General features: G+C 33.1%; 1 pseudogene; it reads left to right on the top strand.

Moving 5' to 3' along the window:
• Window positions 1-214: 214 nt before the first annotated feature.
• On the top strand, window positions 215-4,217 carry LOC143237647 (uncharacterized; annotated as a pseudogene).
• The last annotated feature ends 2,739 nt before the right edge of the window (window positions 4,218-6,956 follow it).

The raw sequence follows: 6,956 nt of genomic DNA, 5'->3' as shown, positions 1-6,956 counted from the left end.
AAAAAACACCTTAATGTGCTCACATTTAAGTACCTCATCAAAAGTGACATCCTCTTTATGTATGATTCAGACCAAAATTACATTCAGATAATATATCTTGCTATTAAACAAATTTTTGTACTGATTTTCATTGTTTGTTTTCTGTTTGTTTTAGTCCAAGATTTTGTGTATATTATATAAAATATCTTATTTTCTATTTCAGAGTTTTCTTTTATTTCCAGAAGAAGACGAAAGAACGTTTTTGAAGATAATTTAATTAATAAAATGGCATCAAATTCAGAGTTTTTGAAGATATTTCGTACGCTTTTTCTAGCCATTTTACTTACTTACCATGTCAAATATTTTGAGGGTCAACATACTTCAACAGTTCAAACAGCACTCTATGAAAATAAGACTCTGTTTCCACAGCCTATGATTACAAATATACAATTTAGAGCTTCGGAAATTTCGTATATAGATGTCAGCACCGTTACTGACAAAAGTGTAAACAAGAGCATCATGTTGTTTCGTAATAATTTAGAAAAAACAGATTTAACTACTGATACTGTGATTTCAGAAGGAATAGCTAAGATTACTCATGAAGATTCAAATGATTTAAAGAACGAATCAGACTTTGTTGTTAATAATAGCTACCAAGCAGGAGTTTCAATAGGAAATGCTATTAGAATAGTTTTGTCAACTGTTACACCTAGCAACGAACCTAAGAAAAGTCAAACTCTTAGCTCTAAAATTAAAGGAACTATTCCTCAACCAGGGCATCCACACTATCCGCCATTGTTTCCTTTTATGTCACATGTACCTTCATTGCCAGGGTTTTACTCTTTCACTGCTATTTCAGCCGAAATGGTTCAGCTTAACGTATCTCATCCTTCACAACTTGAATGTTCTTCGGTTCACCACTACTGCTCTTTCCCAAATAGCTATTTAAAAGTAGGGATTTTTAACTGTTCGTGTAGTAAAGATTGTTTAGATTACGGTGACTGTTGCTGGGATGCACCTGTGCAAACTCTACGTGAAAAACATCGTAGAGTGAGTTGTGTTTCTATGATGGATAAATATCGGATGTACAAAACCTACTACATGATGACTTACTGTTCTTCAGAATGGAAGGATGTCGAAATACGGTTACTATGTGAATCACCAAGGCAACAATCAACAGATGAGTTTTTGAAAATACCAGTAACTAGCTTAGAATCTGGTATCACTTACCAAAATATCTACTGTGCTGTATGTAATGAAGACATTAACGTCACAATTTGGGAATCTTACCTTATAAATTGTTCTCTTGAGACTTTCAATAATAACATGACATCTGATGAACGTCACAGATGTGCACATGCTATTTCTTTGCCGCCTTTGTTATTAGATGGAGCTATTGATGTTCCAAAATCTTGCGATAGTAGTGTTATCTCTAACTGTTTGAATTGGTGGTTCCTTCAACAAGATGATAGTTTAAGCAAAACGAAACAAGTTCATAAGAAATGTCTTTCTTACTATGCGCCAGTAAAAGTGTCGGTTAAAGGAATAAAAATGGTGTTTAAAAATAAATATTGTGCATTTTGCAATGGTATCAGTGTAGAACATTTAACCTGTACTTCAACCGAAGTGATGAAGACAGCAAAGACAGAAGGGGTTATCCTGCCTTCGTATTCTTTACTTATGGACATTGACTTCGTACATGGAGGAAACGTTATTGGAAGAAACGAACGTTGTCCTCGTTTACATGTGTACGATCCATGGAAAATATGTGTCGGAACGTTTTCTGTGGACGCTTGTTTCAAAACACAAACGGAATTTGTATTCAAAAGTCGAAATTTTATCGTAATAATAAATTAAAGCTCGGACCTGATTCAGGCTCCGTGGGGTGGCTAAACAGCAGTATCCGTTCTAATTGCCCTAAAATCGCTGTTTCTGATGAGGAGTTCATTGTTAGTGACAACGACACCATAACTCTTCTTGCAACAAAAGAAAGGTTAGAAGTCGGAGAATATGAACCAGTAACTTCCAAAAGTATTTTAATCTGCATTCTGAAAAGAAACTTCATTTTAAAATTTGATGAAACTCATGGTTATCTCACAGTTGTCTGCATAAGTATTTCTTTAATTTGCTTGTTTGGTAAAATATTCAATTATTTCTTTATGTCTGAAGGCAAGAAATTACCAGCGCGAATTGTTCTATTTTTGTCTATTTCTCTCTTCTTGGCCCAATCACTGTTCTTGTTTGGCATTCATAAAACCGAGTTTCAAGTCGCGTGCTCCTTTATTGGTATCGCTATGCATTACTTTTTTTTAGCTTCATTCTTTTGGGTCAGTGTTCTTGCTTTTGATATTTGGAAGACCTTCTCTTCTCTAAAAATGGTAAAAAGTACTTATGCTAAGAATCAGTTTTTGAAGTACTGTGCCTGCGGTTGGCTAACACCTTTGTTTATCGTTGTCATAGCTCTTCTCTTTAACTTGACAAAGGCAGGACCTTTATACCCTGGCTATGGTGATGCCATCTGTTGGATTTCCAATCGCATGGCTTTGCTGATTTTTTTCGCAACTCCTTTGGGATTGTTGCTGATTTCAAACCTTGCTTGTTTTATCCTCACAGCAATTAAAATAAACAAAACAGACAAAACCACAAGAACTGCCCTTGAAAACAACATAAAAAAAGACAAGATTCGATTTATTCTTTACATCAAACTAGCTCTAATCATGGGACTCACGTGGGTATTTGGGTTTTTCGCAGCCTACGCGGACAGCGACATCTTGTGGTATTCCTTTATTACATTCAACGGTCTTCAGGGCGCATTCATTTTCTTGGCACTCACCCAATTCAGAATCCCAAAACGCATGATCAGATTACAAATGCCATTTCGATTTTCTCGATCTCGAGACGTCAATAGCAAACAAGTGTCTTTTCAGTCTAAATCATTAGCTACACGTTCTTCAAAACTGTGAAATAGTTGTAAAAAAGGGTTGCAGTTTAGGGATATTAGGATAGAAGTGCGTGAAAAATATAATTACCACACTCTAGAGCATTAAAGTTTCCTAATAAAAATATTTCATTCTTTATCATTTCTGCATGTGTTCATAAACCTCTAACAAAAAACAATTAAATATTTGCATTAGCTGAGTTTTTATATACATATTCTTAGAATGGATGTCATGCAACAATATAAAAATATTAATTAATCAGGTCTAAATTCTAGCTAGTGTTTCAGGAAGGTTCCTTAAGAGCATCAGTACGAAGCGAAATAGGCTCGGCATGGCCAGGTGATCAGGGCGCTTAACTCGTAATCTAAGGATCATGGGTTCAAATCCCCGTCACACCAAATATGCTCGCCCTTTCAGCCGTGGGGGCATTATAATGTTACGGCCGATTCCACTGTTTGTTGGTAAAAGAATAGCCCAAGAGTTAGCGGTTGGTGGAAATGTCTAGCTGCCTTCTCTCTAGTTTTCCACTGATAAACTAGGGACGGCTAGCGCAGATAGCCCTTATGTAGCTTTGCGCAAAATTTAAAAACAAACAAGCAAACATAAAAATTATTTAATTGTATATTTAAATTGGAAAAGAAATGAACCAGAGCTGCTGTTATAAAATTATTATCACTTTTTTATAAATACCTAATAATCGTCACACTATTCAAGTAAAGTAATTAATAAATTTATTAATCAACAGCACCTGTTAATTCAGCAAAAATGTTTCAAACTTCAAAGTATTCAACTTTCCTCTAACATAACACAAATAGTAAGAACATTCAAGGTCTGTAATAGAAAGCGCCATTTAAGGTTGTTAACATTTTATTTTTTACAAATTATTCTATTTACCATGAATAGACTAAAAATAATGATTTTCTAATTAGACAAATTAACAATGTTATAGTTACAAAGGTGAATTGTTTTTAACACGCACTAGAAGAATGGTCGAAGTTTATGAATTAAAGCTTTGTTTAAATCAAAACATTGACTGGTTTTAATAAGCAGGTAAAGTTTTCAACTTTTATAATTGATTTAATAATTACTTTCATGTTGTATCAATTATAGGCTCGTTTTTACTATGGAGAAGTAGATGCAAAAGAATCCTTAAGAAAATACAAATATGCCATTGGTGTTTGATGTTGTCTATTGATATTCTATATCACAAGAAAGTGTAGCAAATTTCAATCCATAGTTAAAGAGTAGCGAAGTTGTGCTAGATACTAACAATGTTTGCATATGTTTTATGTAAATGATTTCGACGTATTAAAAATGTTCGAAAGATCAATCCCATCGTGTGGTTTTAGTGTCATACCTTGGATAGTGTCTCTAATATAATGTGTCTCTGACGTAACGTTTTGATCACAATACAAGCAGATGTCTCTACGTAATGGCTGGGACGTAATACCGTCTTTTTCCTTGATCAGAAACTTACAATATGAAGTACGTGAATGTGAACGACCTTCACACTGATGTAAATGTAAACTTAAATTACACATAATTAATGATTTAATGTGATTCAGTTTGTGTACGTTTTATGGAACAGAACTATGACAAATTTGTCAGGAAAAACAATTTTATGCCTTTTTTAACACATTGTTTCAATACACTTCAATAACTATGATTCGCGAAATAGATCTGATTCGTATTTGTTTTTCTTCTTATAGTATGCTAGATAAAAAATCCTTGATACATAAAAAAGAGCAAATGCAATCATAAAGAAAATTAGGAATCAATATATTTTAGATACAGTGGAGAAATGTAGCCCTATCTATTGGTATTTTGTTTTTACATTACATATAGATATAGTGACAAGATACAAAACACTTTCGTGACTTTATTCGCAATTTCCAGGTCGCTGATTCAAATTTCTGTCACCTAACATGCTCTTTCAACCGTGAGTGTTTTATAATGTTACAATTAATTCCATTATTCGCTGATAAAAAAGTAGCCCAAGAGTTTGCGGTTGGTAGTGATGATTAGTTGTCTTTCCTCTAGTTTATTATTGCTGAATTAGAACGACCATTTCAGAAAGCTCTTGAGTAACTTTTCAGAAGCAAATCAAGTTTCGTAGATAGAAATAATCATAGAATCTAATAATTAGGCACATACTGAAGTCACAAAAAACGAATAAATAGAGAAGATGAATTTATTAATGGTACAAAACATCATCACAGAAGGTACAAAAGAACAGTGTATAAGTTATACATGGTACTACTCTTCTGTACAGAAAATTACAACTTGTTACAACAGTTTATAAATTTATTATTGTGGTATATTGTCCCAAAATATTCTTTATTACAATCAGGGGTGAAATTATCAACAGATAAGTAGAGATACTTAGCTAGGGCAAGTGGATCAGTTTTTGAAAAATAATATGTTAGTGAGTAAATGCTTTTTGACGGAGCAATGGAACACAAGAGCATCTGAAGAAACAACTTAAATAAGTACAGGTACTAGTGCCGCCTAAAAAAAAATAAGTACTGACACTTAGTACCGATAAGAACTGGCAAAACTTTAACACTGATTGCAAACCACTGCCCAGAGAATTTGTTTGGTAGCCTCTTGGCCATCTTACGTTTTTATATCGGGGCTTTCTGTAGGCTTTGCCATAGATGTGAATACTACTTCGGCCTTTTTACCATTAAATATGATATATGAATGTTGTTAAATGCTTGTAAGAAAAATCACCATATGAATCGTGTTGCTGAAAGAAATAACATGATGGATCAAAACCTTCCCGTACTTATCAACGGTTAAGGTGCCATTAATTTTGTATAAATCACTGATATTTTTTACTTGGATGCTGCCCCAAATTTTTACTGATACTTTCGTCATACTTCACTGTAGATATTATACATTGACTACGATATCATTCTATTCTACGCTGTGGAGCAAACCGTTTTAATTATTATCAAATAATTCACATTTGGATTCATCTTTAGAAGCATCAGTTTCTAACTTTGCTTGTTTCACTGTGTCTGATTCAATGCCCATTTCAACTTTTCTGGTTCGATTACCTGTTCTCAACAGAAGTTTATGAGCAGTTACACGTTTATTGGGACCAATGTTTGCTAATGAGTATCTTAATATTTTCGAAGGAACATCCATACTTATATTCACTGCAAAGAGGTCGGTTGTAAGACTTGTACACAACTGTCATCTACCTCGTAAAGAAATTGTTTTGAGGTGCTAAGCATAATGTTTGGAGAATTTCAGTTTTCTACTTTAACGACTTCTATAATTAGAAGTCATAAAAAATCAAGAAGAGTTTATATGTTGCCAAAGTAACTTAATTTATTGACAGGTGGCATTTCAAACTACTGTTTTTCTTGAAAACTAAATACAGAAGAGCCATTGGAAATGGAGGTGAAAATGCAGAATTGAGGGGTGTATATGGTATGCAACAACATCCAGATTTTGTAAAGGAATTGAAAGACTCAAATCTTGCCATATATTGTTTTCTTCACTATTACACAAAACAAGTAACACATGGAAATCATTGGTCAAATGTAATGTTTATGTATACATACACTTTATTATGTTTGTAATGGATTCTATTAGTCTTATATAAATTACTTTTCTCTCCGTGTTCATGATAACATGATTTAAACTTGGATAATGTTCTTAATATAAAAATAAATAAATAAGAAACCTTCAAGCTTGTTTAGAACGAAAAAGTAGTTTCTATCGATGTTGAACACATCCATCAACAATTTAAGATGCTATTCCTTACTAAAAGGCTAGGATTCTGTCCTATAAAAATTCCTTTCATCATTATTTTTGAGACAGTTTACACTTGTGAAAATTGCACGAAATATATACTCGCGCATAATAAAATTTAAGTATTTTTCTTCTATGTTTATCCCTAGAATTATCGATGGAGTCTATACAGAACTCATCATCTTTTTAAATAAAGTTTTCCAAAGAATTATCCATGAAATTTGTTTTGGGTAAATAACTTTGTTAGTTATTTGGTTTCTGATAATATATCAG

The sequence above is a fragment of the Tachypleus tridentatus genome, chromosome 13, assembly GCF_004210375.1.
Source record: "Tachypleus tridentatus isolate NWPU-2018 chromosome 13, ASM421037v1, whole genome shotgun sequence".
Classification (NCBI taxonomy): Eukaryota; Metazoa; Arthropoda; class Merostomata; order Xiphosura; family Limulidae; genus Tachypleus; species Tachypleus tridentatus.
The sequence above is the reverse complement of the archived record's forward strand: the minus strand, read 5'-3'. Positions and strand labels throughout refer to the sequence as shown.